This window comes from Armigeres subalbatus, chromosome 3 (assembly GCF_024139115.2).
Source record: "Armigeres subalbatus isolate Guangzhou_Male chromosome 3, GZ_Asu_2, whole genome shotgun sequence".
Classification (NCBI taxonomy): domain Eukaryota; kingdom Metazoa; phylum Arthropoda; class Insecta; order Diptera; family Culicidae; genus Armigeres; species Armigeres subalbatus.
The window spans coordinates 367488884-367512832 of record NC_085141.1 but is presented as its reverse complement, the minus strand read 5'-3'; the positions used below and the strand labels follow the sequence as shown (position 1 = coordinate 367512832).

General features: G+C 43.2%; 1 protein-coding gene across 1 annotated transcript in view; it reads right to left on the bottom strand.

The window, feature by feature from the left end:
• Window positions 1-23949, bottom strand: part of LOC134226360 (beta-1-syntrophin) — a 728606-nt gene that overhangs the window by 284056 nt on the left and 420601 nt on the right. The window lies entirely within an intron of this gene.

Sequence of the window (23949 nt, the reverse complement as noted above, 5' to 3'; positions counted from 1 at the left end):
CGAGGAATTTCCCAACAAAAAAAGTCTTGGAAGAATATCCCATTGAGTTGCTTGGCGAATTTCGGAACCAAATCATCCATTGTTTCAGAATAATTGTCAAGTCAATGTTCAAACGGATTTATAGTTTCTCCCGCAAATAACTGACACCAAATAATCACTGTATCGATTACGCCAAAATAGCTAGTGCTTAACTATTAAGTACCTCCATCGGGGTGAGAATGGGTCACAGATTTCCCGTAACACGGTAGATCACTTTGACGTAGTGTGTTGCGGTGTAAGATCTACCAAACAGAGCCCTAACTTAATCCATTTTCCTAGCCAGGGCAATAAGTTGTGGTAATTAAGGATTCATCGTATTTAGTCCCCGCTACCAACAGCAGCCTCAGAAATAAAATATAATTAATGTTACCTTGCAGACAGTTGAAAGACTCGAATTCCTCTGGTTTGAGGCTAAACTGTATGCAGCGGAAACAACTTTTCAAGCAATTAGTTAAAAAACTTCGGTACCCGTCCCTAGGCTGAACTGACTGCTGGAAAAATCGAGTTAGGGGTTTAAATACGTACTAACTCTTGTTGAACTGGTGAAAAATGGTAGTGAGAGGAGCACACGGAATTATTATTACTGAACAAATTCTCTTGCTTGAAATGGTCTTGTAGACAGAGCTAAATCCCGGATTTTAAGAGTTTTACTGGTAATACATATTCAGGATTGATTTCCTATTGATAAGGGGCGCGCCTTCAATGGGATTGCTCTCTGTGAAGGGTCTAAATAGCGGGACCTTGTCATGGTGCTCTTGAGAAAACAAAACAACAACTGTATCGAAACCGATACTGCATTGCTTATCAATAGTAATGGAGTAATTCGACATGCACTCAAACACAAAGGATACGGGTAACGCTAGAACAGATCTAATAACTGGTCGCAGTGGCATACCCGATATATCTCCACAGGCACTGATATATCTCCACTGGCATCAGCTTCCACACTGATATTCTTCCCTCCCCCTTCATACGGGAGCTTGACAGAAGGAAGGTCGTGTGATATGTGCCATCACAAATATTGCCCTCCGCTCGCTTTCAAATCGACTTCTATAAAAACATTCTTCATGCCTGCCGTATCCTAACGGAACTATCAATTCTATACTTTCGCCTCTAATGCTATCATGAACATGTACGTCCAAGTTTGGAAGATGATATTAGCATTTCCATATCATTGTAAATCGTTTAACTTCACGTAGAAGTAACACACACGAAATCATTAATTTAGTACAATTATCCTGTTGACCAATTGGTTTATTCATTTTCCGATAGTCAGAAAACTGCGAATCAAATTGGCAATTCCGAGCAAGGCCGGGTCATACAGCTTGTGATTCATAAATCTTTGGAAAATGATCCTTGAAAAACTATATTTTGATCCATAAAACTTAAAATTTGCGCATTTTTTATCGTGATGATGATCCATAATTTCAGTAATATGATCCATAGTTTTAGTCATATGATCCACAATTCTGATAATTTGATCCACAACTTTGTTCAAATGATCAGTAGTTTGGGTGATATGATCCATAAATTTTGCTAAATGATCCATAGATTTTTAAAAATGTATGGATCTATTAATATATAGTTTCATTGGCCTTCTTTCCAAGCATTATGGATCATATTATCAAAATTATGGATCATATAAATAAAATTATGGATCATATGACCAAAATTATGGATCATATTACTGATATTATGGATCATCATCAGGATAAAAATTGCGCAAATTTGAAATTTTATAGATCAAAATTTAGTTTTTATGGATCATTTTCCAAATGGATGGATCATATAAAATTATTCTTTATGGAATCTCTCAAACCATTTTATGGATTTTTGGCAGCGTTTTATGGAATATTCAGATGGTATTTGTGGATCGTTTTTCATTTTTTTATGGATCGTTTTTGTACATTGAACGGTGCAAAGTAAGGGCTATCAATGCTATGCTATGCTATGTCAATGGTTCTCACGGTCACATTTGGGCATGTATAAATCTCGATAACCTCCCTATCTCGATATCTCTCTATCTCGATGTGTTCTGGTCATATTTTGTTCGGGACTCTCTTCCCCTATGTCGATATACAGTCAAACCTCCATGAGTCGATGTTCTATGACTCGATATCGACTCATGGAAGCAAATTTTGCTATGTTGAAAAATATTTTCTGGGTTACTGCGATGGTCCCTTCAAACAGCTTCCCAGGGATTTTCTATTCCATATCTCGATATATTTACATGAGTCGATGGTCCCTTCAATATCGACTCATGGAGGTTTGACTGTATTCGAATTTCTAGACGACTAGACCATGTTTGAACAATAACAAACATTTCAAATCTAGACACGCCCTTAACAACCAAAATTTGTTCCTTCTAATAAAAATTTATTACCCAAATAAAAATCCGTCATCACGGCGGGAAACCGAACCATTACAGCGAAACCACATGGCGACAGGCATACTCACTCGACCGAGGAACTCTCGATAAGCAAATTCCAGCGAGGTATCGGGAAGACCGAAGACATGCCCAAATCAACAAGGTCTTCGATGACTCCACTTCCCAGCAGTGCAAGAATCACATCGATGACACGGACAGCGAGCTCAACCGGTTCGGAAGTAGGGAAAGTGTAGTACCGTTTTGACTCATATTACGAACACCTACTTTTAAATAGCCAATTCAACTTTATTCATTTGATTCTTTCCGTAGGAGGATATTGCATTCGTTAGTAAGCTCGATCCTCTGTACCAAAATCAATGGAAATATTAGCTTAGGGGCGTTAAAACACCAGTGTTAGAAATATGTTCGGGATTTGGGTCAAACCGATACCTTTTCCAACGCAAGTATGTCAGGTCAAAGAAGTCATCCGGGAAGTCTTATCCAAACCCTGTTGAAGGCGAGTTTTCCTCCGTAACTGATGAAAACTATTGAACGCACCACGACACTGCAAACTCAGGATGGACGGTAGGGATGAGGGGTAGCCCTGCTTTGCCCTGGCTGTCGCCCCACAGATGCAATTATAGTCAACCTTACACTTACAGCCCATGAGAGCGTATCCAGCAACAACAATGCCCATAGAACTACACAAAGTCTTCTCCAGTGCCGGCTGATTCCGGTAGATTATGAACCAATCATGCAGTAGTTTCAGCAACGACTGGCACTGTAAGGCAACCGGACTGCCAACTGTCAAACGATTGTTCGAACATCTTCACACACGATCAAAAAATAAAGCAGCAACCGAAACATTTTCTACAAGTAGATACGGTGTAGGTCCAACCTGGTCCAACATGGTTGAGCATGAGCATGTGTAGTACATTGTGTACTCTACATAACATTGATATCATGATGAGTGAATTTCTGTGGGACCTCAAAGGGCGAGAGCAGTCAAAATGCAATTGTTGGCGCCAGCACCAAAGTAAGTGTATTCAGCTTCTGCCTTTCCTGCAATCAGTAAAAATTGTTAACACTGTTTGTTTGTTTGCGCAGCAAGGAATTCTCTTATGTATTATAGATTCAGCAACATCCAAGAGCGGATGAAATAAATGCAACAGAATAGAGTCGAAATTGAAACCGCCTTCTAGAGATTAAGACTTAATCTCTAGAAGGCGGTTTCTATTTCGACTCTATTCACTTAGTGATGTAATTAAAATGGGTTAAGTCCAAACTTTTGTAAATAAATAAGGTGAAGGATTAAGAATTTTTGCCAGTCGTCAGTCGGAGTTAAGGGCACTCCTGACGGAATCCAAGTTCCAAAGTGCTCGCGTTTTCGGGGGCACATCACTGGATTCAGAGGCGGCGCACAACTGTCATTTTTGTTGATTTAGCTGTGCTGCGTCGCAGCATGCGTGAAATAATAAAAATGACAGTTGTGCATTGCTTGCGTATCGAGTGGTGTGCCCCCGAAAACGCGAGCACTTTTAATCTTGGAATCCATCAGGAGTGACCTTAATTAGTTAATAACTTTCCAAATCAATAGCAGCGAGTTTTCATTAATGCATCTGTGATACAGAGAAGTACACAAACCGAGACCCATCTAATAAGGTCCACTTCAAGAATATTTCCACCTTTGCACTGGGTTGCATTGAGTTTTTGCGACGATGTGTTAGGATTGGATAACAGCGATCGGATTCCAGCCATCGATACCGAAGCCTGACTGCCACGATTCCGAATACAATGCTTTTCGGTCAATCTCCAGCGGCATGGCTGAGCTCCTTTGCCGGAAAACTCTCGAAACAAAACGCCTTTTAGCAGGCAGGTCTTAGGAAACAACGCACCACGCGTCGGCGAATCTGAATTCTGGTATGAACAGTGCGTGGAGACGCATAGTACATAGTAGTTTAGTCCCGCTAGGGCGTTTTGCTTCGCCGAAATGTTTGATGTTTCATCAAAATTTCGGCATCTCCTACCTTCCTATCTGTTATGTTGATACTTTTTTCGGCTAACCTACATAATTTTAGGTCTAGTTTTGTCATCTCAAACATGGAAAATATGAGGGGCACAAAAGGCATTTTGCATCGTGGGGACGATTTGGGGCCCTAATCTAAGGGAAATTGGCTAATGTGTAGGATTAAAATAGTTTTTTTGTGCACCCTTATTGAAAGAAAGACATTCATCGACTTCAGCCGAAATTTGGTATAATATAATAATATATGGAGAGATCTTTGTAGTACCAGCACCAGAGTGTAAAATAATCGAAAATTTTTGGTGAAGTCCATTTTTCTTCATTTGTCAGTTCACTTCCGACACATTCATAGTCGGCTCTGGGCAGTCAATATTCAGTTGAATATTAGTCATTGAATATTTATGCACATTTTACAAATTGATAAATTATCTGAAATCTGAACACGTTTCAAATAAGTAAAGTAAAGTAACGTAAAGGACTGAATCCGATTTTCATCCGCGAGGCACTTTCAACGGTAAACATCAACATAAACAATGCTAATTATGATTTAATTATTTAACCTTAATGCTAATTATGTTTTTTGTCTGCACATAGTAAACACATTCAGTGACAGTCGAATTAATGAGTTCGTGGAGTAGTCGTCTGACTATGTCATTCTATGTTTTGAATATTAATGCGATGTTTGTCAAAATTCGGACCGAAGTTGCTTCATGAAGATGAATATTCTAAGCTCTGACCAGCACAATGAAAAAGAAAATATCCAGCTCTTTAAAACAAATCTAGAAACACTGCCCTCCTTCTAATAATTCTAGTAAACTGTAATGGAAACTATTTGGAACTTATGCCTATGCATATACACTTACTGGGCGAAGCATATTTACTGACATTACCCTTGACATGCATTGCCCTCAATATTTCTTTCATCTTTTGGCAAACACCAAGAAAAAAAAAGCTACTTCCTCTACCGAACCAATAACATCGAACTCTTACCAACCGTGTTGAACAATGTTGTTTCACATTATCACTCTTTTGTAGTTTTCTCCATCAGGAACGTGAGACCATTGTTCCTGACGGGTTGTTGTAAAAGCTTTTCCACACAGGAGACCAGTCGCTACCATCCGTTTCCGAACCTACAATGTAGCCGCTTTTGCTGCAACTTAAAAACAACATCTGCACGTGTCAAAAGTCAGTCTTTTCTTGCTCCGCTCTGAACTCAATACGGTCCTGATGGTGTGCGGTGTTTTCTTTCCCTAAGTTGAGTATAGAAAAGCAGTTTGTCAACAGTGTTGCCTGCCACAGGAAGATGGTTTCGAAAAGTGGAAGAAGAAATTTGATGCTTCGGTAAATGAACACGTGGAACAGTGATGAGTTTCTATTGTCCAGTGGAAATTGGATTCTCCAGAAGAAAAGCCATCCATTATGAAAGTCTCTTCATGGCAACGAAACGGCGAAACCGCAGCGGGCAGAGGAAACGAAAGTTATTCGAAGTCCCAGCGGAATTAACCACCGCCCGTGTACACAATCCGACCCATATATGTGAGAAGTGAATCCGAAACAAGTGTCATCAAAGCGGGCATGAAAGCAGGGATAAGCTCTCTACTTTCCAAGTCAATTCAAGGATTGGCGTTCGGGTGAAACGATGAAATTCTGAGCGAAACGACCACCCGTAAAACTAAACCCCGGAGAGTTTTCTTTCCACTGGTAACGGGTTTGAGGATCTGTGATTTTATCGCATCTATTATAATAAAACCGTACAGTTTATGGTCGTGTACGGGCGCCGCAGGCGCAGCTTCATGGGAAACCAACTCCACGAACGTCTCGATAATTTTCCACATTTAACTACTTTCGATTTCGTGCTCCAGGCGTCGGCGACGACGAAATTAGTAAACCACCGCAAACAGCACTAAGCCGTTTATACATTAAGGAAATGAGCTGGAACAGCCCAAACTAGCTAAACTTTGTACAGGACTAGCAGGTGCGGTAAATTTCAGATTTACGGTTTCCCTTCGCACTCTAATTCCCAATTGGGAAACCGCCGCCATCATTCATCGATTATTTATCACGTTCTTTCTGTGCCCATCGGGCTTACTAGGGGTACGCGACATTTTGTGGGTTTTATAATGCTGATTCGGAAACCGCATATGGCTCATCTAAAGAGCCTCAAAATTAGATCGCTATATCGATTACAGGATGTTGCTGTTGTAGATGTTGTTTTAAAGACAGGGCATAATTAATTATACAAATCACGATTACAACGATCAATAGAATATGACCGCCAAAAACTATGCTTTGAACTAGCTGTTATGAACTAGCCATGCATAAGAGATAAAATACCAAAAAAAGAATACCAGAAATCAATATGCACAATACTTCAGGCATAACATACTCTGTTATTACAATACCAAACACATCACAAATTATTATTCGTTTGGTATTGAAATACCTAAGCATGTTATGCCTAAAGTATTTTGCATATTAATTTTTGTATTATTTTTTGGTACTTTACCTCTTTTGCAAGGCTAGTTCATACAAATTTCTGTTATCGAGGTCGTCGCTCCTGGTTTTGATACAGAATCTCCATTTTGGTATATTCCGTATAATTAAATCTTCTCGTACCTACCTGCTTTCCTCGCAATTTCTGATGCACAGTAAGCTCTATGAAATGCTACGTTCATCACTTCGTAGTTATTGTAAAAGCACGTTAAAGCGTTCGAGCACATTCCTTCAAATTAAAGTATTATCTCGCAAAATTAGCGCCAACCATGTACCATAGACTAACATGGTTGGCTGTTGATACTTATAGGTACAATCAATGCGAGTAGTCTTCAAAATCTCTATAATAAAAATGAAATGGTCTGTGTTCGTATCCGCATAACTAGAAAACGGCTGGATGGATTTTCTTCATTCCTTCAGTAGATACCTATGTTCGTTTTCGTTTCCGACGGGTTTATATGATATTTCCTCATGTGAAAATTACGAGTAGTGTTGAATCAATTGTGAAAAACTAAAATTAAGATTCGTATGGAAATTTCGCGTACGCAGTTCACAACGCGCATTTTCGCCTACTATGCAGGACAACGTCTGCCGGGTCGACTATCTTTAATAAATTCTGACGACACCTTCATGGATGGATGAGCAGAATGAAAGCGTTTACGAATTGGTTTTCTGTCAAAACGTACCCGAAACATTGCTCTCATCATGACATTGTTTACACAATCTTTATTATCGTAGATGCTCCTTGGCCCAGGCTGTTCGAAACTATGCAATGGCGGAGAGTTATCGTTACGCTACGTGGCGTATTCTAAATTTGAAGCTAACATTTCATATCGAGCATCCCTAATAATAATTATATTCGCATGTAAGGCATGGACTATTCAGTTTGAAGATATGTTTCAGTAGCTCAGGATGAAAGTAATTGTCTTGCTAGTAAATCACCGAATTTGTAAGTTAGTTTACGGTTCTTTAATAAACGGAATTTTTAGCTTTTTTGTTGAGTAAATACAGCATCCATGTCTTGTCTGATGTAAGAGTCGGCGCATGCTACATTACCACATCCAAAACGCAAGAAATACATTTGGCCTGTATTTTTGCGTATCTCAATTGGATAGAGTTCTAAAAAATTGTACGTTAAAATCGAAAGATTTATAAATAAACTTTTTTTATGTTATTTATTTTATATATTATTAAAATTCATATAAATTCCCCGTCAATTCATAATTTATTTTTGGAGGAGGCTTCCGAGCCTCTTGGAAGGAGGCTTCCGAGCCTCTTGGAAGGAGGCTTCCGAGCCTCTTGGAAGGAGGCTTCCGAGCCTCTTGGAAGGAGGCTTCCGAGCCTCTTGGAAGGAGGCTTCCGAGCTTCTTGGAAGGAGGCTTCCGAGCCTCTTGGAAGGAGGCTTCCGAGCCTCTTGGAAGGAGGCTTCCGAGCCTCTTGGAAGGAGGCGTCCGAGCCTCTTGGAAGGAGGCTTCCGAGCCTCTTGGAAGGAGGCTTCCAAGTCTCTTGGAAGGAGGCTTCTGAGCCTCTTGGAAGGAGGCTTCTGAGCCTCTTGGAAGGAGGCTTCCGAGCCTCTTGGAAGGAGGCTTCCGAGCCTCTTGGAAGGAGGCTTCCGAGCCTCTTGGAAGGAGGCTTCCGAGCCTCTTGGAAGGAGGCTTCCGAGCCTCTTGGAAGGAGGCTTCCGAGCCTCTTGGAAGGAGGCTTCTGAGCCTCTTGGAAGGAGGCTTCTGAGCCTCTTGGAAGGAGGCTTCCAAGCCTCTTGAAAAGAAGCTTCCGAGCCTTTAGGAAGGAGACTTCCCAGCCTCTTGAAAGGAGACTTCCGAGCCTCTTGAAAGGAGGCTTCCGAGCCACTTAAAAGGAGGCTTCCGAGCCCCTTGGAAGGAGGCTTCCGAGCCCCTTGGAAGGAGGCTTCCGAGTCTCTTGGAAGGAGGCTTCCGAGCCTCTTGGAAGGAGGCTTCCGAGCCTCTTGGAAGGAGGCTTCTGAGCCTCTTGGAAGGAGGCTTCTGAGCCTCTTGGAAGGAGGCTTCCGAGCCTCTTGGAAGGAGGCTTCCGAGCCTCTTGGAAGGAGGCTTCCGAGCCTCTTGGAAGGAGGCTTCCGAGCCTCTTGGAAGGAGGCTTCCGAGCCTCTTGGAAGGAGGCTTCCTAGCCTCTTGGAAGGAGGCTTCCGAGCCTCTTGGAAGGAGGCTTCCTCGCCTCTTGGAAGGAGGCTTCCGAGCCTCTTGGAAGGAGGCTTCCGAGCCTCTTGGAAGGAGGCTTCCGAGCCTCTTGGAAGGAGGCTTCCGAGCCTCTTGGAAGGAGGCTTCCGAGCCTCTTGGAAGGAGGCTTCCGAGCCTCTTGGAAGGAGGCTTCCTAGCCTCTTGGACGGAGGCTTCCGAGCCCCTTGGAAGGAGGCTTCCGAGCCCCTTGGAAGGAGGCTTCCGAGCCCCTTGGAAGGAGGCTTCCGAGCCTCTTGGAAGGAGGCTTCCGAGCCTCTTGGAAGGAGGCTTCCGAGCCTCTTGGAAGGAGGCTTCCGAGCCTCTTGGAAGGAGGCTTCCGAGCCTCTTGGAAGGAGGCTTCCGCGCCTCATGGAAGGAGGCTGAGCCTCTTGGAAGGAGGCCTGAGCCTCTTGGAAGGAGGCCTGAGCCTCTTGGAAGGAGGCTTCCGAGCCTCTTGGAAGGAGGCTTCCGAGCCTCTTGGAAGGAGGCTTCCGAGCCTCTTGGAAGGAGGCTTCCGAGCCTCTTGGACGGAGGCTTCCGAGCCTCTTGGAAGGAGGCTTCCGAGCCTCTTGGAAGGAGGCTTCCGAGCCTCTTGGAAGGAGGCTTCCGAGCCTCTTGGAAGGAGGCTTCCGAGCCTCTTGGAAGGAGGCTTCCGAGCCTTTTGGACGGAGGCTTCCTAGCCTCTTGGACGGAGGCTTCCTAGCCCCTTGGAAGGAGGCTCCCGAGCCCCTTGGAAGGAGGCTTCCGAGCCTCTTGGAAGGAGGCTTCCAAGCCTCTTGGAAGGAGGCTTCCGAGCCTCTTGGAAGGAGGCTTCCGAGCCTCTTGGAAGGAGGCTTCCGGGCGTCTTGGATGGAGGCTTCAGAGCCTCTTGGAAGGAGGCTTCCGAGCCTCTTGGAAGGAGGCTTCCGAGCCTCTTGGAAGGAGGCTTCCAAGCCTCTTGGAAGGAGGCTTCCGAGCCTCTTGGAAGGAGGCTTCCGAGCCTCTTGGAAGGAGGCTTCCGAGCCTCTTGGAAGGAGGCTTCCGAGCCTCTTGGAAGGAGGCTTCTGAGCCTCTTGGAAGGAGGCTTCTGAGCCTCTTGGAAGGAGGCTTCCGAGCCTCTTGGAAGGAGGCTTCTGAGCCTCTTGGAAGGAGGCCTGAGCCTCTTGGAAGGAGGCTTCCGAGCCTCTTGGAAGGAGGCTTCCGAGCCTCTTGGAAGGAGGCTTCCGAGCCTCTTGGAAGGAGGCTTCCGAGCCTCTTGGAAGGAGGCTTCCGAGCCTCTTAAAAGGAGGCTTCCGAGCCTCTTGGAAGGAGGCTTCCGAGCCTCTTGGAAGGAGGCTTCCGAGGCTCGGGGGAGGACGCTTCTGAGCCCCTGGGAAGGAGGCTTCCGAGCCTCTTGGAAGGAGGCTTCCGAACATCGGGGAAGGATGCTTCCGAGCATCTGGGAGGAGGCTTCCAAGCCTCTTGGAAGGAGGCATCCAAGCCTCTTGGAAGGAGGCTTCCGAGGCCTCTTGAAAGGAGGCTTCCGAGGCCTCTTGAAAGGAGGCTTCCGAGGCCTCTTGAAAGGAGGCTTCCGAGCCTCTTGGAAGGAGGCTTCCGAGCCTCTTGGAAGGAGGCTTCCGAGCCTCTTGGAAGGAGGCTTCCGAGCCTCTTGGAAGGAGGCTTCCGAGCCTCTTGGAAGGAGGCTTCCGAGCCTCTTGGAAGGAGGCTTCCGAGCCTCTTGGAAGGAGGCTTCCGAGCCTCTTAGAAGGAGGCTTCCGAGCCTCTTGGAAGGAGGCTTCCGAGCCTCTTGGAAGGAGGCTTCCGAGCCTCTTGGAAGGAGGCCTACGAGCCTCTTGGAAGGAGGCTTCCGAGCCTCTTGGAAGGAGGCTTCCGAGCCTCTTGGAAGGAGGCTTCCGAGCCTCTTGGAAGGAGGCTTCCGAGCCTCTTGGAAGGAGGCTTCCGAGCCTCTTGGAAGGAGGCTTCCGAGCCTCTTGGAAGGAGGCTTCCGAGCCTCTTGGAAGGAGGCTTCCGAGCCTCTTGGAAGGAGGCTTCCGAGCCTCTTGGAAGGGGGCTTCTGAGCCTCTTGGAAGGAGGCTTCCGAGCCTCTTGAAGGAGGCTTTAAATCTTAAAATGATCATTAGAAAAGTGCGTTAAATTTTACGAACTTTTTGTAGAAATAAAAATATTGGCAAAACCAAATATTGAATTTTATTTTATGGAAAACTGAGAATATCTGGACTTGTAAAAGTGCAGCTATGAGATTAAATATCAAACCCCTCAACGTATTACGACGAACATTTTATCATACAATCAACAGTGGAAAATTTATTATGTTTGGTCAGCTACAACCCTAGCAGCACGCGTGTTCCACATGGGTTACGACAACTTATATGTGACCAAATTTAGTCACTATAAAGTTGCTGCAACCATTTTTTCTGACATGTGGTGCTCGGGAAGGTCGATAACTTTAATTAACTGATTCAGTTCCACCATTTTGAAGTGATGGAGACGCATGACCGTTCCTTGCGTATATAGTTTGAGCTTGATTGACTGCCCAGTAAACCACATATCGTATATGAAATGAAAAATTGTATCGTACATATTGCTTTTTTCTTTCGCATTCGTAAATGACTGCTTATAAAGATGGCCAAAATATGAAGAATATTGTATATGATACCTGCGTATGCAATATTTACGATTGCGTTTATGAAAGTCATAAACCTATATAAACAATATCCGTTTTAACGGATCGAATCGGAAATATCGTTCATGTACACAAATATTGTCATGCAAGTCATATACCGATGTGCGTTGTACGTATATATAGCTTCTACCTTCTGCGCTTTGATCACTGAACCACTGAACCTTACCAATTAAATTTATTTCAAAATTACTAAGTTCACTCCATTCGATATGAAAAATACTCCGATTATTGCTGGGTGCACTATTTCGCTGCCAACCATTATCGTTCAATATCTGCACTAACAATTCATCGAACAACTAAGATGTAATTGAGTTATTGTAAACACAGTTCGAGAGTAAACACGACGAAAGACATTACTGATGTTGACAGTTCATAATCGTATATACGGGGTCCGCGACGTTAGGCATAAGTATGTTAGGCATAAGGACGTTGGGCATAAGTACGTTGGGCATAATGGACGTTAGGCATAATGTACGTTAGGCATAATGGACGTTTGGCATTATTCTGCCTTCTTTATGTCATAGGCTGTTTTATGCCTAACGTATCCCGAGTAGCTCACTTGTCACATACCAGTCACTGTGACTCATATGTGACCAAATCCAGTTAAATTGGAGTTGCTGCGACAAAATCGATCCGAACTGTGATACTAGGGATATCATGCCTATCGTCCGTTATGCCTAATGTCCATTAAGCCTAACGTACTTATGCCTAACGGGGTATACCCGAATATACGTGGGAAGAATAGTTTGAAATGATACGCAATCGTTGTTATGTACTAATATTATCAGGATAATCATAAGTTGTTATCATATACGATTCAAGCCACATTTGTACGTACAACAACACGGCATCCGAATCGTATCAATGTAGTTCATATTGTAAACTGAAGCTCTTGTCAGTAATAAATCTCATGATTGTCAAAATTTTGCTGCTTCTCAAGAGTTGTTCAGTAGCGCAAGGGTAGAGCATCCCGAGCAGCACAAGTCAAACACATGTGTCACAAGTCAAACACACAAGTCTGGTCACATGTGAGTTGTAATAACCCATGTAGAACAGATGTGCTGCTAGCGATCAGCCTTTAGTTCCAGAGGTCAAATGTTCGAGACAGGGTTGTAACAATTTATTTTTTCAATTATTCACTGAGTCGTATAAAACTTCATGAGAAGTAGAGAAAGTCGTTATTTAGCACGTATACGGGTTCTACTTTAGTAGGTATTCGGTGCATTATATACATAATATCTTATGTTTATGTGATGACCTATATCAATAGCAATAAGTATAAAAATGTTGACTGGGTGCCCGTAGTTGCTATACCATTATGACCTGATCTGCTGTTCTTGCACAGAGAACCAATAGATGTTTGCTTGCGACTAACACTCATCTTCAATGTACAAGTACTGGTGATCTCATTTGTTAGGTCACACTGGCGACTGCCACGTCAGAATGCAAGTCAATGTAGGGAAGGGGAGGAAGTGATGATGCAATCCCTCGCCCACTGCCAAGCCGAATATACCTCTGCACTTGCCACGAGTTCATGCGGAATGTTATTGGAATTTTCGGGTGAGGTTGACGGACAGAGGTTCGTCTTGGTTAACGAGTTGCCAATGTGATAGGAGAAAGCAATTGATGGAATTCTAATTGGATATAGGAAATGAGCCTTTCCAAATTCTAGCGGTTATGCTAGAATGTCAATTTGAAGATTGGATTGAAAGGATTGAAAGTGGAAACGGCATTGAAGTCCATTTCCTGTTCTAGCGATTGCTAGAACATGAGAAATATAGAGAAAGATAAGCCATTTGTTCCAATGCCACTTGGACGAATAACTCGTTAAGTCGAAGCCGAATCCCATTAGGCCAAATTGAGCATTTGTCGTGAATAGTTATTAGGTCGGAAATGGTTTGACCGTGAATGTCGTTAGGTCGAAAGTGACATACAGCCGAAAAAGACTTTCGATCGAACTAGTCAATTGCCCTAACAGGTCATATGGGAGGAAATGTTGTTTGACCAAATAGATTAGTTGGCCGAAAATGTTGTTGGGTCGAAATGGTCGTTTGGTAGAAAGGGGCATTTGGCCCAAAAATATCATTTCTGCAAAACAATCATTTCGACCAAATGGCATTGTAAGCCAAATGACCTTTTCGGCCACACGACTTTTTGATAAAATGACCAATTCAATCGACGGACTTGACGGCTAATGAGCCTTTCTGTCAAACGACCATTTTGGCTTTTGGTATTTTGGCATTTGAACGCGTTCAGTTTGCTTTCAAAAATATTGCACAGAACCTGTGAGCTAACGAACAGAACGCGCATTGAACAGACCTTGAAGACAATAACGTAATATTTGGTTCAACCGCACGCTGCTGGGTAATAAAGATTCACGATGGGGTAAAGGTGCCGCCTAAATATATTTTCCATCAAAATCTACAATAATTGCATTATTTCGCAATAAAGGTTTTGTAGGGATTGATTGTTCATTTTTAATTTATATTTAATTTCAAACGTCTAATCAGATTGGAAGGGTATGTAAAAAATGTCTTAACTATGAACTGATTTCCAAAATTTCCAAAACAAAAAAAAACAGTTTGATACATTTAAAAAACGTGAATTTCACGTTTAAATGCATTGAGGGTAACAGACGAACGTACGCAATTCCGCAGTACCGTTTTGACTCAAATTTCGAACATGATTCATACTCCGAACACTCTCCACAGGAACTCGAATCTGTTTGTAATATTGATCATCGGTAAGGAAAACTGATGAAAGTTCTAGTTTTAGGGCGCTAAAACGCCAGTGTTTGGAATATTAATCATGTTCGGGATTTGAGTCAAAACGACATTTCTTTCGAAGAATATTCTACGAAGCATTTCGCACTATTCATGACGATGGTTGTTATTTTTAGACATTTTACTTATCTGTTCATCCATGTTTGAAACTTATCAAACACTCATGAAATGTTAAACAATATTTTTACTATAATACACTTACAGTGTGCCCTCACTGAAATTTTTACTTGTAGTAAAATTTACCTACTTCAACTTCAGCGTATTTGAACGCGTTCAAATTTAAGGTCTGAACGCAGAGTTCAAGAGCTAAATTGAAATTCTGAACGATGATCAAAGATTGCTGAGATCAAGTTCTGTTTTCAAGAACGAACAGGCTACTCGTAGCACGCCTTCAATTCAAAATGCAGCACTGCTTTTTGTATACCAAATATACAAATATACATAGGAAATCATTGATATTTTCACGGAAAATTCTATGGAGAGGATATCATTCGGGAAACTGCACCAAATCGTCGAAATTTCCACGAAAAAATCTGCGGATTGCTTCAAATTTGAATTCGTGTGGAATATTAAAGATCAGCGGCGGTGCGCCGTTAAAAATATCAGCTGTGGCGGCGTACCAAAAACTGCCGGCGGCGGCGGTGTGATATCCTGTCGAAAATATGTACTATTTTCTATTATTCATTATTTTTATAAATCTATCATTCTTTGGTCAATATTGGAGCAATAATTATGTGGCTTTTATTATTGACTAAAGTTCCTTTATGATCCTTTCTTATTATGAACTAAAGTTCCTTCTCTAGCAGTACAATTCGGATCGATCTGGTTTGCAACTCAAATGTGACCGAATTCAGTTTTATACAAGTTTTTGAAACCCCTATACCATATGTGTGCTGCTCGGGTTTCTTGCTCTTTCAACGAAACGTCTTTTGATCTAATGTACGAAGATTCTTTATTCTTGAAGCTGCTTCGACCAAATGTCCTTTCGACCAAACATCATTCGACCAAATTTCTTACGTCTCCAGTGGACTAAAACATATTTTCGACTGAATATCCATTCGACCAAATATCCATTCAACTTAATGTCCTTTCGACCAAATGTCATTCGACGAAATGGTAGAGGTTCATCAATTCAATTCAACTGTATTTCTGCCTTGTATAATTTACATATGCCCAAAGCTTGTACTAGGACTTATATTAAGAACGCAGAATATATAAGTAGGTGTGTGCAAAATTTCTAGGATGGAATGGATTTCACAGATAAATGAGAGTTATGCGACAAAGTCTTGGGACTTGGGACACCATACAACACAATTAAAAAACTCACGTGTCGTTCACAACAAGGGTGAGACTGCGTCAGCTATCCTGGACCATGCGAGTCGCAAAAGGTTAAGTAAAAGTAGATCATATATAAGCTTTTCTTAAAAACAGTGTTGGGACAAAATTGCATTAATAACAAACTTTGAGTCATTTATTTGAAATATCTGTTGAAGAACGGGAGGTAATCGTAAGTAATATTCTGAAGCTTTAGAAGGTTGCATTTCAAAACGGGGCGGGAATTTTGACAATCATGTGGTGGAACTGTTTTAAATAGTACTAAATCGTCTTTTGAGAATTACTATTCATGTCAAGTCTGCATGGTCAGCTTCGAAGTACATCCCGCGATTAGCCACTGACCGGAAGAACAAATCTCATACCGTATACCCCTCATGCCCATACCAATCCATCGGATCCAGTCAGCAGAGTTGGACCCGAGTGTGAAAAAGAGGTCCCTCGTCCTGAGCCAGCAAATTAATCATTTTATCACTTACAGAAAGTCCCTCCGGAGCTGACCTCCTCACTCCGGGGCCTGCGTCTTTTTTATGCTCTGTTTCTCTGTTTTCGGTGGGCAAGGGACACCATCGCCCGTAAATCATTCGACAAAGCTCACCCGCAGTCGTTCGTTCGCTATCTGTGTTGGCATCTGAGGGATGGGACGTTTTACTTTTTCGGTGGGCTCGCGTTCCAGAAGAGAGAGAGAAAAAATCCGAACCATGTCGGAGATACAGTTCTTCTTCAACAGTAACGCACAATCAGCACTTCCTGGATTTGCTGGAATCGACCTGGTAGGCTTTGGTTTTTGTGCCGTCCCATTGCCACACCCATCCTAGTGAGCTGTGCAGCACTGTCGTGCGGTTGACTTCACTATCAAAGTAGGGGAGTCAAGGACAATGCAGCTTGTAGATACTGGCCTTTATATCGCAATGCAAGCTCAAAGGCAGAAAAAAAGAACGTTTTCGCTTTAAGAGCTGCAGTTTCATTGTTTCCCCAATAGGAGTACTAAATTTAAGATAAAATCTAGGGAAAAATCACCAAAACCTATTTTTTATATACTTCAACTAATTATTTTAAGCTATTTGCTCCAACAGTAAATTCAAGTCTGCACTATCCTTTTCACATCGTCCGAAACTGTTTGCGCCATAAAAAAGAGAACACCAAAAACCGACAAATTCACTTCCTCCGAGCCAAGACACGCCGTCGTTGTTGCTGGATGATCCGCTGCTGGAGCCCTCTTCCGTTCTTCACAAAAAGTCGTAAACCTTCACCGGTGCCACTCTGTGTGTCTGAATGTGTTGCGGCCCCGAAACCGATTCAAGCGTGACACATTTGCCTAAAAAAATGATGAGTTTTACCCGACGTGCGACCCCCAGCTCCTCTGCTTGAAATGATCGTTTTTCAATCCCGTCAATTTTTTTGCCTTTTGTTCTGATCGGAGGGTGAATGAAAATCCCAAAAAGAGAAAAATGGTCACCGGCACGGGAAAAAAGTCAAACAAATGATTTACAGTCCGATTTTGATTCCGCAATATTTATTGGCTATAAATTGCTGCCGATGCCATCGTATTCTGGCTGCCACTATGAGCCGAAATAAAGTTTTTGGTCCTGGTTTGTTTGAAAAAGGGGGGACTTTCATTTGAACGTGAAAAATATCTTTAGGAAGAAAATACTTTGCACAAGTTAAATGAGTTTGAAAGTTGGGCGAAGCATAAAAAGCTGTAAATTTTCAATTTCTCGTGATCTTTCTGTCACTTTCATCATATTCACGTCACAAATTTATCGATTATGGATTAAATTTGGATTTCTTCTTGTCTTCTTGTTTTTTTTTTGTTTTCATAAGACTGTTCTGCATTTCAAATTACCTGCCCACAATCATAAGCTTACAATATTTGTCCCATATAAAAAAGGGAATCTAGCAAAGATGGGACAGGCTTCAAATAATTTGAGAAAATTTCATCCTAAAATGTCAACACTTTCATTCGAAGCCTTGAGTGATGAGTCAACCTTAATCTCATCGTCGCCGCCGGTTCAACAAGTTTAACACGACATCCGTTTGACTCTGCGAGTGCAAACAAATCTAATCGAAATAACCACTCGGTGTAAACAAATTTGCAAACCATTTAAGAAGTTGTTTGAACGGCAAGAATAAATCGACAAAACGTCAGCAAATAAACGAACGTCTGCGCCACAATCCTTCCTTCTGGGTCCGATCGATACGGACTTGATTTAGGCCTTACGTCCCTCCTTGGATAGAGCTGGTGCATGAATTAGTCTTCAGCCATGTAAAAGTAATTCACAGATTGTGACTTCGATTCCTTGAACTTGAAGTACATAATAAACGTTTCATTTGGAAAATTAATGTTAGTCGCCCAAATACGCCGAAAAGGACTAACTATTTAAAGTAATCCAAAATCAGAAAAGGCAGAAATTTGAAAAATATTATGCATTCAATATCAAATATACTCGAACCCGGTCGCATTGAATTAGAACTCATTTTGCCAAACTCTCACTCAAGATTCGCCAAGAGGGTACCCCGGGCTGCTTTTCACTCTTCAATAATTCAAAACATGTTCCACTCCAGTGCTCAACCAGTCAGTAGCAGCAGTCGAACCAATTCCGCTTCCTCCCGTGACACGCACAGATTTCCATCGTCCGTCTGTCATCGCGTTTCCCAATTTCGACAAGTTTATCCAGGAAAATTCAATGCTTCGCCAAGCCTAAAGAGCGGAGGAAAACTTTCCAATTTCTTCGGCGCTGCTGCTGGTGGCGCCACTTGAAAGAAGGAAAACGGAAAACTTCACGGACCGGAATAGTATTGGAACAACTTCTACCGCCTGGTCAAATATCATCATTCGGTATTTTTTTGGGGAAGGAATGACAATCTACTTCAGTAATAATTGTGAGGAATCGGAGCTTTCTATTTCGTCGCGTACGGTCGAATGCTGAAGAGCTGGAAAAAGTTGTCCTACAATTTCCCGAGAAGTTACTGCAAAGGAGGGTAACAACTGTGGTGATTAAAATTCCAACAACGTCATCTTCCTCCACGGAACATTGGAATATCTTTTGCGAAATAGGAGTAGGAGTACTTTCCGATCATAAAAGCGAATCTAGATTATATCTTAATGGAACAAACTAAGAGTTGTATTATTCTTGATACAAAAAAAAATTGAAAACGTTTGAAAGTTTATTTCATCGTCTGTTTCAAGAAAATACGGCTCCACATTTGTATTAAAAATAAACATAATTATGACGTATGGAACACTCTCTAAGAATTTGTAAATACAAAAAAGTTTTTTTTACAAGATCCCCAGAAAATCCGAAAAAGTTTAAAGATTTTAAAAAAATATGAGTGCTTTAGTACTTTATGAAAAATTCCGGACATCACCAAAAAAAACAGCCAGAATCTGAATAAAACACCGAATACAGAGCTGAGTATTTTATTACCTCATGCTGCTCGGTTTGCTTGACGATTTAACTCAATCCATCTGTCTTATCACATGACAATGCGGAAATATGTTTGAGAGGGTAAGATATCATGACGATGCTCACCATTTCTTTTTTCAAATCGTCACATTTTTAGCAGTGTCAGTTGTTTCGTATGACTATATCTAATTATCTGTTTATTAGGTCTAGAAATTAATTTCGTTCTCCATCACAAAAACAGTGATCTAAATTCAAATCAACTTTTCGAATAAGTATTTAATTTGTTTTATATTTGTTTGTTTTACATTTCTGGGTTTCTGGCTTCTGACTTTTTGATGCTCAAAATATCAAACGAAAATTGAGCTCCTTGTCCATTGTCGCCTTGTACGTCGTCGTAATGAAAATAATTGCTTTGTTATGAAATCAGTTTTTTGATATTCCAAAAGTTTTTCTTGTCCGGTGAAACTGTACAATTTAAATTAAATTTATACATCAAGCTTCCGAGCCTCTTGAAAAGGAGACTTCCAAGCCTCTTGAAAAGGAGGCTTCCAAGCCTCTTGAAAAGGAGGCTTCCAAGCCTCTTGAAAAGGAGGCTTCCAAGCCTCTTGAAAAGGAGGCTTCCAAGCCTCTTGAAAAGGAGGCTTCCAAGCCTCTTGAAAAGGAGGCTTCCAAGCCTCTTGAAAAGGAGGCTTCCAAGCCTCTTGAAAAGGAGGCTTCCAAGCCTCTTGAAAAGGAGGCTTCCAAGCCACTTGAAAAGGAGGCTTCCAAGCCTCTTGAAAAGGAGGCTTCCAAGCCTCTTGAAAAGGAGGCTTCCAAGCCTCTTGAAAAGGAGGCTTCCGAGCCTCTTGAAAGGAGGCTTCCGAGCCTCTTGAAAGGAGGCTTCCGAGCCTCTTGAAAGGAGGCTTCCGAGCCTCTTGAAAGGAGGCTTCCGAGCCTCTTGAAAGGAGGCTTCCGAGCCTCTTGAAAGGAGGCTTCCGAGCCTCTTGAAAGGAGGCTTCTGAGCCTCTTGAAAGGAGGCTCTGAGCCTCTTGAAAGGAGGCTTCCTGAGCCTCTTGAAAGGAGGCTTCTGAGCCTCTTGAAAGGAGGCTTGAGCCTCTTGAAAGGAGGCTTCTGAGCCTCTTGAAAGGAGGCTTCTGGAGCCTCTTGAAAGGAGGCTTCTGAGCCTCTTGAAAGGAGGCTTCCTGAGCCTCTTGAAAGGAGGCTCTGAGCCTCTTGAAAGGAGGCTTTGAGCCTCTTGAAAGGAGGCTCTGAGCCTCTTGAAAGGAGGCTTCCTGAGCCTCTTGAAAGGAGGCTTCTGAGCATCTTGAAAGGAGGCTTCTGAGCCTCTTGAAAGGAGGCTTCTGAGCCTCTTGAAAGGAGGCTTCTGAGCCTCTTGAAAGGAGGCCTGAGCCTCTTGAAAGGAGGCTTCTGAGCCTCTTGAAAGGAGGCTCTGAGCCTCTTGAAAGGAGGCTTCTGAGCCTTTGAAAGGAGGCTTCTGAGCCTCTTGAAAGGAGGCTTCTGAGCCTCTTGAAAGGAGGCTTCTGAGCCTCTTGAAAGGAGGCCTGAGCCTCTTGAAAGGAGGCTTCTGAGCCTCTTGAAAGGAGGCTTCCTGAGCCTCTTGAAAGGAGGCTTCCGGAGCCTCTTGAAAGGAGGCTCTGAGCCTCTTGAAAGGAGGCTTCCTGAGCCTCTTGAAAGGAGGCTTCCTGAGCATCTTGAAAGGAGGCTTCCTGAGCATCTTGAAAGGAGGCTTCCTGAGCATCTTGAAAGGAGGCTTCTGAGCCTCTTGAAAGGAGGCTTCTGAGCCTCTTGAAAGGAGGCTTCTGAGCCTCTTGAAAGGAGGCTTCCGAGCCTCTTGAAAGGAGGCTCTGAGCCTCTTGAAAGGAGGCTTCTGAGCCTCTTGAAAGGAGGCTTCCGAGCCTCTTGAAAGGAGGCTTCCTGAGCCTCTTGAAAGGAGGCTTCTGAGCCTCTTGAAAGGAGGCTCTGAGCCTCTTGAAAGGAGGCCTGAGCCTCTTGAAAGAAGGCTTCCTGAGCATCTTGAAAGGAGGCTTCTGAGCCTCTTGAAAGGAGGCTTCTGAGCCTCTTGAAAGGAGGCTTCTGAGCCTCTTGAAAGGAGGCTTCCTGAGCCTCTTGAAAGGAGGCTTCTGAGCCTCTTGAAAGGAGGCTTCTGAGCCTCTTGAAAGGAGGCTTGAGCTCTTGAAAGGAGGCTTCCTGAGCCTCTTGAAAGGAGGCTCTGAGCCTCTTGAAAGGAGGCTTCTGAGCCTCTTGAAAGGAGGCTCTGAGCCTCTTGAAAGGAGGCTTCCGAGCCTCTTGAAAGGAGGCTTCCGAGCCTCTTGAAAGGAGGCTTCCGAGCCTCTTGAAAGGAGGCTTCCGAGCCTCTTGAAAGGAGGCTTCCGAGCCTCTTGAAAGGAGGCTTCCGAGCCTCTTGAAAGGAGGCTTCCAGTGGGTGCTTCCAAACCTTTAAATTCTAGATTTCAGTTCAGAAGTTCCGCAACCTTATCATATCATTAAACTTTTTTTTAGTCTCGATCAGATAGATTACATAAGAGGTTTTCAAAATTTGTTTCTTCGTCGTTTTGATCTTTTGACCTTTTATAATAAAGCCCTTCATACACTATGCTTGTTGTGGTAGACAAGAATAACAACATATATTCTGATGAAACAAAACAACATTAGTTTAGCACTATCCACGTAATATTCACGAAACTTGAGTAAAAAAGCACCATATTCGACTATACAATGTGAAAAAGATTAATGGCTCATTTTTAAAGATTTTTTTAAATCAATTTTGTTTGACTATTTGAGCATTGAACCCCCTCCTGGACGTACACCAAATAGTGTAGGTATGCCCCCTCGCTATTCTATTTCCATTCGTTTGTAATCATTCCGACAGTCCGTCCGTCCGTACTACTCCCGTCCGTCTATGCTCCTTCCGTCCGTACTCCTAAGGTCCGTACGAACTTTTTCCGTCCGTCTATGCTCCTTCCGGTCCGTCCATCCGTACCCCTTTCGCCTGTCCGTGCTTCTTCCGCCCATCCGTCCGCCCGTACATCTTCCGTCCATCCGTACTCCTTCCGTCCGCCCATACTCCTTCTGATCGCCCGTACTTTTTCCGTCCATTCGTCCGTCCGTTCATGCTCCTTATGTCCGTCCGTCCGTACTCCTTCCGTCCGTCCGTACTCTTTACGGCCGTCTATGCTCCGTACTCCGCACACCTTCCGTCCGTACTCCACACGCCTTCCGTCCATACGTACTTCTTCCACCTGTCCGTGCTTCTTCCGTCCATGATCCTTTCGTCCGCCCGTACCCCTTCCGACCGTCCGTAATTCTTCCGTCAGTCCGTCCGTCCGTCCGTACTCCTTTCGTCCGTCCGTCTGTACTCCTTCCGTCCATCTATGCTCCTTCCGTTATGCTCATCCGTCCGTACTCTTTTCGTCCGCCCGTACTCCTTCTGACTGACCGTCCGTCCGCCCGTACTCCTAACACCTGTTCGTACTTCTTCCGTCCATCCATTCGTCCGTCCATGCTCCTTCTGTCCGTCAGTACTCCTCCCGTCCATCCGTATTTATTGCGTCCGTCCGTCCGTCCATACTCCTTTCGTCCGTCCGTCCGTACCCCTTTCGTCCGCCCACCCGTCCGTACTCCGCACACCTTCCGTCCATACGTACTTCTTCCACCTGTCCGTGCTTCTTCCGTCCATGCTCCTTTCGTCCACCCGTACCCTTTCCGTCCGTCCGTAATTCTTCCGTCAGTCCGTCCGTCCGTCCGTACTCCTTTCGTCCGTCCGTCTGTGCTCCTTCCGTCCATCTTGGCTCCTCCGATCGTTTTCCGCACACCTTCCGTCCATCCGTACTCTCTCCACCTGTCCGTGCTTCTTTCGTCCATCCGTCCATCCGCTCATGCTCCTTCCGTCCGTCCGTACTCCATTTGTCCGTCCGTCCGTACTCCTTCCGTCGGTCCTTCTATATTTCTTCCGTCCGTCCATCCGTCACACACATCAATCGAAATGTAATTTTCTGGAAAATGCTATTTTTTTTTAATTATAATTTTGGACATATGTTATATTCAAAGAAGTGGTATTTTCACTAAAAGTTTCATTTTGGGGAATTTGTTTTCGATTTTTGCCAAGTGATGAACTCTATGTCAATTTGAAAATCACTTTAATAAAGCATTGAAAATATTTCCGAGGCTTTGTACAAACCCAAAGAACCTCGTATGAACTGAAGAATATGGAACTTAAGTTATGTCTAGCGTCGTTTATACCTAACGTTCTTTGTGTCGTTGTGTAATTATGCATAGCGTTTTTATGGCTAACGAACATATGCATAACCTCACTAACCCTGCTGCAACCCCACACCTACCTTTGTCCCAAGTCTCTTTCCCTCCGTTTTCGTCTGCTCAGGAAAGAGAATATGTGTCCAAATTTTAGTAGAAATCTATCAAAGGTTTCAGAAGTATAACTGAGTTTTTTAACATTACCCCTCCCCCTTTTTCTAATAATCGCCATACAGTTATCGTTTTATCAGAATCGAGACTATATGTGCCAAATTTGTATGAAAACAGTCAAGGGGTTCAGAAGTTGTAGTGAATTGTTCGTTTTTTCGACAAAACCCTTTCTCCACCGCTTTCCCCTTTTTCAATAACCAAAGTGTTATTATGCAGTGCCCACTC